This window comes from Herpailurus yagouaroundi, unplaced genomic scaffold, assembly GCF_014898765.1.
Source record: "Herpailurus yagouaroundi ecotype Mexico unplaced genomic scaffold, PumYag 180, whole genome shotgun sequence".
Classification (NCBI taxonomy): Eukaryota; Metazoa; Chordata; class Mammalia; order Carnivora; family Felidae; genus Herpailurus; species Herpailurus yagouaroundi.
Window position 1 is genome coordinate 21,463,874 of NW_024412411.1, and position 12,539 is coordinate 21,476,412.

Genomic DNA, 12,539 nt, shown 5'->3' on the forward strand with positions numbered 1-12,539 from the left:
TTAATATAAAGGTAAAGCAAATACAGCCAAATTCCAAGTAATATAAAGGTGCCACTGAAAAATGCCTGGAGATTTTTAATGATGGATTTAAGTATGCTTCTTGAATCTTGTACAGAATCTCATTTTCATCATAGGCAAATAATACAACCACTGTAGTAGTAAAAATGAAATTAAAAGAAAGAAAGAGAGGAAGGAAGGAAGGGAGGGAGGGAGGAAGGAAGGAAATTATGATAAAAGAAGGGAAAAATAAGTCCTTGCAAATGACTGTTAAAAATTGTCCAGATAATTCTGGTGTGCTGTTTTTCTACCACAAAACACTTCTTTTCTTTTTCTTTTAATAATCCCCTTTCTAAAGCTGTTCAAAATTCATTAAATTGTCATGTTGTCACGGTATTCTTATCTCCAAATGTGAATTAACTACATGTTGACTTGAAGAAACATTTTTTTCTTCTATAGTGTTATGCCAGTATTGCTAGTGAGGAGATTTGCACCACCCTGAAAACTCTGAAGTAATAAAATTCTATTAATCATAGTGCTGTAAAGTTTCCAAGTTTATCTTCATGTTCATGGTCAGAAACCTAAATGGGTTTTTTTTCAACTGTAGCAATTTCACTGGAATAATAGAGTTCTATAGTGGTGACATACATCTCTTAATTAAGGTTATTTGTCAGAATTAGGTATACCAAGACATACGTTCTGATTTAGTATACCATAAAACATATTCTGGTCTTATTTTCACTTAAGTTCAGGAATGCAAGTCCTGAGATTGAGTATTTCCTCTTAGGCCAAGAGTGGCAAATAGTTTTCATCCAAAGACCCAGCTTCATTATACCTAGAAATAGATATCAGGAAGGTTTGTGAGTCTGTTTCCAGGCCCTGGAGGGAAATAGAGCTGTTATCAACAAGTAACGTCTCCCACAGACTAACAAGCGAGAGGTAACATTGTGTAGCGCATTTACACTCTCCAAAAGATAGTTCTTATTGTCTGTTTTCTTTCTTGTTGTTTCAATTTTAACGCTTATCAAACTCACCCATGTACATGGTTAGAAATTGTAATAGTCATGGTTAGAAAGCCCAACAGGAAAACAAAGGCTTATAATAAAAAACAATAGTCTCCTTGTCCACCTCTTCCCACTCTTGATTTACCACTCCAGAAGGCAACCATTCCAAGTTCTTGGGCTTTTCTTCTCTATTTGCTTCTGCAGTTCCCAGGGTTGTTACTCACAGAGGACAGACGGACTCAGTCAGTTGGGTAGCTCATGGGGGTGCCAAGCTTCTAGGAGCAATGGTTAAAGGCATGTGACAGGCTGCCCTAAGAAACGAAAATGTTCAACACTGCTTGCCCCACTGGCGCAGGTGCCGCTCTGAAATACAACCTTGTGGCCGCCCTCCAGAGCTGCATGATTCTGCCATGCCCTCACCAGCCAAATGGTTTCCACATGGGGCGCCTTCCTCAAGGTGTCCACTTCCAAGTCAGACTCTCACGGGAGCGAGCCTGGTAGTGGAGGCCAGGTCACATATAGCTGTGCCAGCCGCCAAGGACACTGGAACAGAATTTGGGGTTCATTTTGGGGATACAGGGCTCAAATGACAATAAATTTCCCAAAGATAGTAAGATGTCATTCAAAAGGAGCTGGACAGCACAAGAAATGACAAATATCTACCATAGCTTTCTAATGAACGAGTTGATTATACTGTTTTTTAAATTTGTATTTTATTTTATTAAAGTTTATTCATTTATTTTGAGAGCGACAGAGACAGCACAAGTGGGGAAGGTGCAGAGAGAGAGGGAGACAGAAAACCCCAAGCAGGCTCCGCACTGTCGGCACGGAGCCTGATGTGGGGCTTGAACCCACGAAACTGTGAGATCATGACCTCAGCAGAAGCCAGGTCAGATGCTTAACAGACTGAGCTGCCCAGGAACCCCTAATTTTGTGTTTTACATATTACCTGGGCTATCCTCACTGTTGAAGATAATCATAACTTCCCCAGATACAGACTTCTCTTTCATCCACCCATATATATAAACATATAATATTGTTTTGATAGATCAGTATTTGAGTTTACATGATTTTATCCACATAAACATTTTCCCTGAAATTATTTCTTTTTTTTTTCATTTGCTAGGTTTCTCTATACCTGTCATGAGGGCATTCTAAATTTTTATTTCAGAATTGTAATTTCTGAATTTCTGGTATAGTATTTTAAAATTTCTAGGTGATCTAATGTGTGTGTGTGTGTGTGTGTGTGTGTGTGTGTGTAATGTTTTTTCTTATTTCCCTGAAGAGAATTACTGTTTGTTTTTCTTCTGCTTCTTATGTTGTTTCTTTTGTCTGTGTTACCTTTTCTATTTATTTTGGTCTCTCTGATGTTAAAAGTTGCCCTCCCTCAAATCTCTCATCATTCTTATTTTGGCTCCTATTTAAGAAAGAGGCCTTAAATAGTGTGAGACAGAGTAGGGCTTCTTAAAGACTGGGCTTCGCTGAAGGATAATTGAGAAGAACACAGGGACTCCCAAGTGTCAACATTTTATTTTTTTCCTCATTTTTCTCTTCAGCTGATCACTTTCCTCCGAGAGGACTCCTCTAATATCCTGTCCTTAAATGTGGCTGCCAGCATCCTAAGAGCTGAGCCATGGAAGAGGATGTTTAGAAAAGAGGCTTTCATTCAGTTCTGTGTTTGATATGGTAGCCTTCATTCCTTCTGCTGAATGCCCTAAGTCCAGAGACCTCTGGTTTGACATCTCCTTAGAATAAACCTTGGATTTTCTGCCAGCTTCACGAAGAGGCAGTTGTCCAGCTGGGGAAAGGACCTGGGTTACCATCTACATCCTGTGTGGATTTTCAACCAACCCTCTTGTTTTCTTCCCTACCTGTTCTCCTATATTCTGAAGTACTTGTCGGAGTCAGTTCCTGAGCATTTTTTTTTTAAATCCTTGGCATGGGTTGATATGCTTCTTAGATTTAGCCCTAGTGGGCTTAGATTTCAGCTTCCTGTGGTCTGTGGAGTTGGTCCCCATTTATCCATTAATCATCCAGCTGCTAAAATTATACTGCTGTCTTCTTTCCTATTGTCCCTGTGCTCTCTCTCCTCCTCTCTCTCCAACTCTGCATGTATCTCCTTCTCCCCTCTTCTTCTCTCTCACCACGTGTGTGTGTGTGTGTGTGTGTGTGTGTGTGTGTGTGTGTGTCTGTAATCCTTTACTGTCATTGTGGAGTTGTAGAAAGGAAGAATAGGTAAAGTATGTTCCAATCTTCCACATTTCTGTGTTAATTAGAAATCCTATGCTAGGAGCCCCTGGGTGGCCCAGTTGGTTAAGCATCTCATTCTTGGTTTCTGCTCAAGTTGGTTCAGCATCTGACTCTTGGTTTCCACTCAGGTCATAATCTCAAGGTTCGTGAATTCAAGCCCCACGTCAGACTCTGCACTGACAGTGAGGAGCCTGCTTTTGATTCTCTGTCTCCTTCTCTCTCTGCCCCTCCTCCTCTCACACACTCTCTCTTTCTCTCTCAAAAATAAATATACATTTAATAAAATTAAAAACAAAGAAATCCTTTGTTACATATTTTTTTTTGAAATCTTGTCAACATTAACCATATAGTACAACAAGCAGAATTGAAATTATTTTTTTTCACAATTTACAAGTCCGCTTTTATCAACTTTTAACAAATCAGATCTTCAGTAGGAATGAACTGGTTTTCCTCTTGGACATTTAATCATTATGTTGAGACTTGGGTGGGGCCTCAACTCCTTTCTCTTTCAATCTCAATTCAATGTTAATAGCTAAATATTAAGTCTCTCCCTGTTATGCAATTATGCAATTATATAAGCAACAAGTTTCAAAAAACATCAAAAAACACAAAGTAAAAAAAAATTGCTGTTCCTTTTTCAAAGTAATATGTAAAATTCATTTTTTTTCAGTCCCACTAGGCTCATTTGCAAGTATCTACCATATCTTTGTAAGCACTGTCAACATTTTGGTCTGTAGGCTTCTAGGAATTTTTAGGTTTATACTTACATATGCAAGTTTAGATTTGTTTCCCCCAAAGTATAGGATCATGCTATACATACCACTATTAAACTTGCTCTGTTCTTTTTTGTCATAGATGCTGGGTCTGGAATTCTCGCCTGTCCAGCAAGAGAGTGGATGCAGAATTAAAATGCAAGAGACGCTAATGTCCAGGAGAAGACAAGAGCCCCAAGTAAGGGTCCTTGCTCCGTTTTTATGAGGATCAGAAGACTTATAAGTGTGATAGATGTGCACAAAGAGACAATGAAACCATGAACATCAACTCATGGGCGTGAGGGAAAGGGGGTTTCGAAGATATGTGGTGTTCGGGGTTTGGGTCAATACAAAACAAAATCCTGACACTGGGCAGATGGTTGTTTAAGGTAGGCATGAGGTGCCACCTCTGTTTACCTAAACTTGCCTAGGGGACAAGAAAGACAGAACATGCTACCTCAGGGTCAACAAGGCACCTTTCTTTTGCTAATTATCTCTGCTCCTGGAAACTTTGCCCTGCTGTGCTCTAAAGTCTTGTTTACCTGTTTACCTGCTTTGGTCATTCCTTCCTGTGAAAGTAGCTTTCTGCTATAGTACTAAGTTGGGGACGTTTCCACCCTGAATACCTAATCTTACTTACCTAATTTTGGATGCTTTCATCCTGAGATTTCCTATTCCTGTAGGCCTTGTTAACCCATGGGTGCAAGCTCAGGCAATTCCTAAGCTTGTTCCCCACACTGGTATATTGACAACATTTTTCTAAGTTAATATTTTTTATATACCTCCTTATTTTGAATGAGTATGGAGGTAGTTTTAAGATACATTCATAAATAAAATAAGTCTACTAATTCTTGATACTCCTCTCCAAAAGGTGTAGCATAATTCCCCTCTTCTGAGTGTGGGCTTTGTGACTAACTTCTAAGGAACAGAATATGGCCGAAGTGACACTACGTGATGTCTGAGAATAGATCGTAGAAGGCATTGCAGCTTCCCCTTTGCACTCTCTCTCAGACCACTCATTTAAGGAGAAGCCAGTTCTGTGTCACCAGGACACTCAAGCAGCCCGAAAGAAAGGCCCATGTGGCAGGAAACTAAGGCCCTCTGCCAATATCCAATTGAGTGAGCCATCTTGGTAGTGGATCTGCCAGCCCCAGTCAAGCCTTCCAAAGAATGCAGCCCAATGCTCTGGTTTCTCTTCAGATTGCATAAATCTTTCACCTTTTACCAAAGAATGCAGCCCTGACATCTTGACTGTAATATCAGGAGACACTCTGAACCAAAACCACCCAGTTATCTTGCTTTCTGATTCCTGACCGACAGAAACTATGAGATACTACATGGTTGTTATAAGCTTCTATGTTTTGAAGTAACTTGTTACACAGCAGTAGATAACTGATACAGTTTTGGTACCTGGAATTTGGGTGCTGTCATGTTAAAACCTAAATATGTGGAAGTGGCTTTAGAACTGGGCAGCGAGATAAGGCTGTCAGGGCTTTGAGGAAGAGTGTTAGTAAAAGCCTAATGAAACTATTACTAGAGGCCTGATTGCCATTGGGAGGCTGTGGGTGAAGCCTCAAAGGAAAGTGAACAAAAGCTTTATGGAAACTGGAGAAAAGGGGATCCTTGAGATGTAATGGCAGAAAACTTAGTATACTGTTCCCTGTAGTAATCTGGAAAGTAGAAAATGTACCTAATGAACTGGGTAGTGTAGCTAGAGAGATTTTGAGGTAAAGTGCTGTAGGTGTCACCTGGTTTCTTCTTGCTGTTTACAATAAAATGTGAGAACAAAGAGAGAAACTAAAGAAAGGATTATTACACATGACAAAGCTAGACTGGATGGTTTTGGAGATGCCCAATGCTTCCAAATGGCAAACCAAGCTAAAATTAATAAATGGCTTCCCATCAAAGATCAAATCAAGGCCACTTCCAGGAAAAACATGGTCTAGAGATGAGGCTGAGGGGTAGCTATAGAATACCTTGTTTATGACCACAGAAAGATCGAACTAAGATGGTGCCTCAGAAAACTGTTCAAACAACAGAGCTTTAAAGATGCTTAGGGATGTTGTTCTTCCATAGTTCAACGGAAGCCCAAGGTAGAGAGAATTTACCTTGAAGAGATTTGTGGGTGTGGCTTTTGTTGAATGAAGGGAACCTCAATACAATTCATAGGAGGCCAACAGTTTTCTAAAAAATAATTATAATTACAGAAATACTACCAGCTCAGACTGAAAGAGACAGAGATAGTACACAATGAAAAGAAGCATTTGGAACTCCAAAATTTTACTGAGAAAATTACACAGCTCCAATACAGCCTACCTTGCAAGGAAAAGGAAGGATTAATCCAAAGAGGTCATCAAGAACTCAGGTTGTGGAGCCAAGAGCCACAGAGGATCATTCCCGGGCAGGAGTAAGATTGAATTTGAATCAAGACACTTTTGACATGTGGCTTAGAACAATGATTGCTTTGGGCCTCCCATTTTCCTTCTTTTTGAACAGGAATGTCTACAGTGCTTATCCTTTGTCCATCCTACATAATGTACATTGAGGGTGTATGTGAGCAGATACCTTGTCTCTTTAGTCCACAGTGCCTGAGATCAGAGGAAGTGTACTCAAGGAGCTGCACTTAAGGAATGACACCTGGGAAGCTTCAGCCATACCTGGACCAAATTAACATGATATCTTTCTGAAGCTGATACTGTAATGGGTTGAGACTTGGGGGTGAAGGGGAGTAAATTTGGAAGGGATGAGTATATTTTATTTTATTTTATTTAATCAATCAGCCAATCAATCAATCAATTATTTGAGAGAGAGCAAGAACAATCAGGGGAGAGGGGCAGAGGAAGGAGAGATCTAGAATCTTAAACAGGTTCCATGCTCAATGATGAACCTGACACAGAGATTGATCCCACATCCCTGGGACCATGACCTGAGCGGAAACCAAGAGTTAGAAACTCAACCGAGTGAGCCACCCAGGTGCCCTGGGATGAGTATGTTTTCTATGTGAAAACAATTTTAATTTGTGGCCAGAGAACAAGTTGGAGTAGTTTTAAAATATGTCCCCAAATTACTCAACACTCTTCCCTCCAAAAAGTGGAGACAAAATCACTTTCTCTTGAGCTTAGACTGGACTTGATGACTTGGAATATTAGAGCATTGGTAGAATATTGATATTGTAGAATACTGCAGAAATGATAGTGTGCAAATTCTAATGCTAGGTCATAGAAGCCAGCTTCATTCTTGCTCTGTCTTAGATCACTCATTCTGGGAGAAGCAAGCCGCCATGTCACTCAGAATGCTCAAGTAGCTCTAGGGAGAGGTTCGTGTAGTCCATGTGGAGAGGGACTGTGGTCCTCTACCAACAGACATGTTGGGGGGCCATATTGGAAGCAGATTCCCCAATCCCAGTCAAGCATTCAAAGACTGCACTCCCGGCAAACATCTTGACTGTACTCTCATGATCGACCCTGAGTTAGAACCATCCAGCTAAGCCGCTACCAATTCACCACCCTCAAAAACTCTGAGATAATAAGTATTTGTTGTTTTGAACTGCTAATCTGGGGGGGCGGTAACTTATTACCCAGAAATATGTAAAGAAATATATTGTCCTCCCTCCTTCTTTTTTTGCAAATATAAACAATGCTGCAACAAGCCTCTTTGCATATATATCTTTATGTTCTCAAGGTATTATTTCTGTACGATAAATTCTTAAAATGGGAATCTCTGGCTATGCCCATTTTAAATTGATATAGATATTGTCAAATTTTCTCCCCCAAATAATTGTAACAATTTACACTCTCCCAAGCAGCAGATGAGAGTGTCTCTGTATCTTTGCTAATTTTAAAGGTTTTTTTTTTTTCAACGTTTATTTATTTTTGGGACAGAGAGAGACAGAGCATGAACAGGGGAGGGGCAGAGAGAGAGGGAGACACAGAATCGGAAACAGGCTCCAGGCTCTGAGCCATCAGCCCAGAGCCCGACGCGGGGCTCGAACTCCCGGACCTCGAGATCGTGACCTGGCTGAAGTCGGACGCTTCACCGACTGCGCCACCCAGGCGCCCCTCTTTGCTAATTTTAAATGTTATTAGTCTTTCTAATTTTTCTCAATCCTATGAGAGAAAGTATGATATTTTTTTAATTTATATTCCTTAACTTTTGCTGAGGGTGAGCTTCTTTTTGTTTTTATGGCTTGAAAAAACACCTTGCTTATTTCAGATGAAATTTTCTTTGCACTCTTCTCTTCCTGGATCCTTCTTCTTCCACAGTGCCTTTCACATGGCATAAATTGGCAGTTTCTGAATGGATGAATAATGGAATAATTGAAATTCAGATATGCAGAAAGTCTTCATTTAACCCCATGGGATTGACTTTTAATTGGGGAAAAAATACCTTAGCAACCAATTATTTTAATTAGCCTTTCCCTTCCCCTATATCACTATTTGATTATGATTCAAGTATTCTCTGACAAAGCTCCTTATTTTACAACCTGCTCAGGTCAATCTTTTTGGGGTTTTTTTTGTTTTTGTTTTTGTTTTTAATTTTTTAAGCTCATTTATTTTTTTTTCAACGTTTATTTATTTTTGGGACAGAGAGAGACAGAGCATGAACGGGGGAGGGGCAGAGAGAGAGGGAGACACAGAATCGGAAGCAGGCTCCAGGCTCTGAGCCATCAGCCCAGAGCCTGACGCGGGGCTCGAACTTACGGACCGCGAGATCGTGACCTGGCTGAAGTCGGACGCTTAACCGACTGCGCCACCCAGGCGCCCCTAAGCTCATTTATTTTGAGATAAAGAGGGTGTAGGCAGGGCAGAGAGAGAAGGAGAGAGACAGAATCCCAAGCAGGCTCTGCACTGTCAGCATGGAGCCCAAGGCAGAGCTCAGACTCACGAACTGCAAGATCATGACCTGAGCCAAAAGAGATACTTAACCAACTGAGCCACCCAGGCACTCCAGACTAACCTGTTTCTAAAAGTGGCCATATACTTTTCCTTTCTAAATGTTTTAAATACAGCAGAATAGCTATATAACAAATACTAACACTAGTTAACAACAATAATGGTGCTAACTGCAGCTATTATTAAGCACCTACAATGTGACAAGTTCATTTTATACATAACTGAACTAATTTAACATTTCTACATCCCTCTATTATTATTTCCTACTGTAGGAATGAGGAAACTAATACACGATGAGGGCAAATAAATTAAGTAGTAGAGCTGAGATGCAGACTCTTATCCATATGAATTCAAAGCCCACATTCTCTCTATAATGCTCAGCTGACTTTCTTGGAAATAAACATTTATATAGTTGTTTTCACATATCATATGTTCAGAGAAAAAGGAGGGTTCAAGAAGAGAAAAATATTGCACAATTTTAAGTAATGAACACTGAAATTATATTTTTCTTGCCCAGAGGGCAACTGCTTACTGCTGTTGATTCCCCGCTCAGAAGAATGAACATTTTTTTTTTCCTTCATGGTTTGCAAACTTAATTCAGCCATCAATGGGTAAGTGACTTACACCCAGTTAAAGTGAGGAAATGCAATTGAAACACTTAACTATGAAAAGAGAAAAAAAGAAAATGTGGCTTCCTTTCAGTGATCATCAGTCACTACCATCCAAGGATTTATGTCAAGCTGAGAAAATTCCCCCAGTCTGCTCAGAAATAAGACTGCATAGGGGCGCCTGGGTGGCGCAGTCGGTTAAGCGTCCGACTTCAGCCAGGTCACGATCTCGCGGTCCGTGAGTTCGAGCCCCGCGTCGGGCTCTGGGCTGATGGCTCAGAGCCTGGAGCCTGTTTCCGATTCTGTGTCTCCCTCTCTCTGCCCCTCCCCTGTTCATGCTCTGTCTCTCTCTGTCCCAAAAATAAATAAACGTTGAAAAAAAAAAATTAAAAAAAAAAAAAAAAGAAATAAGACTGCATAATGAATTTCAACACAGCACTATGATAATGAGATTGATGCCTTCTTTACAAAGCAATTTACAAACTTTCAGAGGTAATTTGGGTTTCTGGATGTTGAGGTCACCGCAGACGGAAGGGGAGCATACTGTTCAGGTACACTCCAAAATGTTCCATCACAATAATGTGAATTTAATTTTTAGAAAAGATAACTCCCCTAAATTGTCAAAAGTTGTTTCTAACAAGCCTCGTATGGAATTACAGTGCCGTAGAATGAAACCATGGGGAAAGGAAATGGCACTGTATGTGAGAGTAATATGAACTAGATTCACGCTACATACTTCTCGGATTCTTTTTCTGGACATATCTAAGAGGCTTCATAATTTTAGTCTGGGGAAAAAAGGGAGAGGGAAATGTTTGGGTTTTTTTTTTCTTCCTGATTGAAAATGGCAAACTCACGTTCCCTCAATGCGGAACTCAGATACCTCCTAGAATGATGTTTTATTATGGGCATAACCACTCGTATTCAGTAGCAACAGCAACCGGGCTAACGCGTTTTCTACCTGCAACAAAAAGAGGCATAATGATGGCAACGCGATGAGGAGTCTCGAGACACAAAGTACCTAAGCAACGAGGGTTCTGGGAGTCATTTTTCTTCAACCTGTGTGTTGTTCCACGTGATCACTGAAGGGTGGCACTAAAATGGATAAAACACTGGTATCTCTCTAATACAGGGGCTGCATACCCTCACAGTGATGACAGAAGGTTTATTCATTAATATTTGTTTGAAGTACTTTTTCATGTATCTCTAACTCAATTTTATTCAGCCAGCTGCGCGTTAACAATTGTTTATAGGATAACCAGAACACATGCCACTCAGAGATACACAGAAAGTAATTCTCAATTCATAGAAGTCATTTCGGTAAAATTAAATAACAGCACAATAACAATAATTGAGTTTCCTAATATGAATTTCTGTGTTCTGAGTATATTTTAAAGCCCTATTGTCTTATTTTATAAATGGCTATATTGTGTTCTTTGGTTTATATAGTGGGGACTCATGTTTAGCCTAATAAAGATATGAATGGTTACATATAGAAATAGTGATAGATATTTATATATACATGGGTAAGTATAGACATAAATATGTCCTTGCTTTGTCAGCTTAGAATCAAAGACACTCGAGTAGCAATGAACATACCCATTGCTTGTATCTCGGTTTCTAATTGCACTTTAAATAAAAGGCAACATAGATCCTTGGAGAAATAGCAGATTCTAGCACAGAAGCAGAAAATATACATATACAGAATGAGCCTGGAGCATCGTGTAATGCCAGAAAGCAATGAGGTGCTCTCAAAATACAAAACTAAACTAAACCCCACACTACTGAAGGTATGTGTCAAAGGAACATAGAAATTAGCTGAAAGAACTCCCAATGGCCAAATCTAGAACAATTTGAGAAACAAAATAAAGTCGTTTTGGATTATAAGTCAAAATATACAATAAATATCCACAAGTTCATGCTGATATAAATAAATGGAAGAGATGAGACAAATCTGTGCAAAAGAATTTCAAATAATTTTTATAAATATTCTACCCTTAAGGAGGTGATGGAGTAGATTCCCTATTCCTTAAGTGTCAGCTGCACATAATGACTTTCTTCTAAAGAGTACAGGATGTAGGGGTGCCTGGGTGGCTCAGTCGGTTAAGCGGCCGACTTCGGCTCAGGTCATGATCTTGCGGTCCGTGAGTTCGAGCCCCAGGTCATGATCTCGCGGTCCATGAGTTCGAGCCTCAGGTCATGATCTCGTGGTCCGTGAGTTCAGCCCCGCGTCTGGCTCCGTTCTGACAGCTCGGAGCCTGGAGCCTGTTTCAGATTCTGTGTCTCCCTCTCTCTGACCCTCCCCCGTTCACGCTCTCTGTCTGTCTCAAAAATAAATAAATGTTAAAAAAAAAAAAAGTACAGGATGCAAAGGGTGGGGGGAGTAACTTTACAGTGGCGAGAACTAACGAACACCAGGGGACCAAGATCAACATCAACATAAATCATGTTGATAGCAGGTACTCTCAATACAGTGTGCTGAAAATGACGGTTTGTTTCTTTGATCTTCCTCCACCAAACCTATAACCCCAGTCTAATCAGTAGGAAAACACTAGACAAATTTCATTCAAGGGACATTCCACAAAATACCTAACCAGCACTTCTCAAAACTGTCAAGATCATTGAAAACAAGGAAATTCTTAGAAACCGTCACAGCCAAGAGATGCTCAAGGAGACATGATAACTAAATGTGTTATCCCGGATGGGGCCCTGCAACAGAAAAAATTAGGTAAAAACTAAGGAAATATGAGTAAAATATGGACTTTATTTAATAGTATTATATCTGTATTGGTTTATTAATTGTAACAAATGGACCATACTAATGTACGATGTTAATAATAAGGTCTACTGGATGTGGGGTATGTGGAAACTATATTATCTTCACTATTATCTTCACAATTTCTCTGTAAATCTAAAACTCCTAAAATAAAAGGCTTATTTTTGTACATATTTTTTTATTTTAGAGAAATAGAGAGAGAAAGAACAAAAGAAAGAAAGAAAGAAAGAAAGAAAGAAAGAAAGAAAGAAAGAAAGAAAGAA

General features: G+C 39.8%; 1 long non-coding RNA gene across 3 annotated transcripts in view; it reads right to left on the reverse strand.

The window, feature by feature from the left end:
- Positions 1–533: 533 nt before the first annotated feature.
- Positions 534–12,539, reverse strand: part of LOC121039415 (uncharacterized) — an 18,515-nt gene continuing 6,509 nt past the window's right edge. Inside the window, exons 3-5 of one of the 3 annotated variants that reach the window (XR_005794755.1) lie at positions 8,202–8,295; positions 1,422–1,544; positions 534–1,312 (exon numbers count right to left, since the gene is read on the reverse strand). This is a non-coding gene — a long non-coding RNA (uncharacterized LOC121039415). Of the gene's footprint in view, positions 1,313–1,421; positions 1,545–8,068; positions 8,296–12,539 lie in introns of those variants that run through there. The other 2 variants (XR_005794756.1, XR_005794754.1) reach the window with 2 other exon arrangements.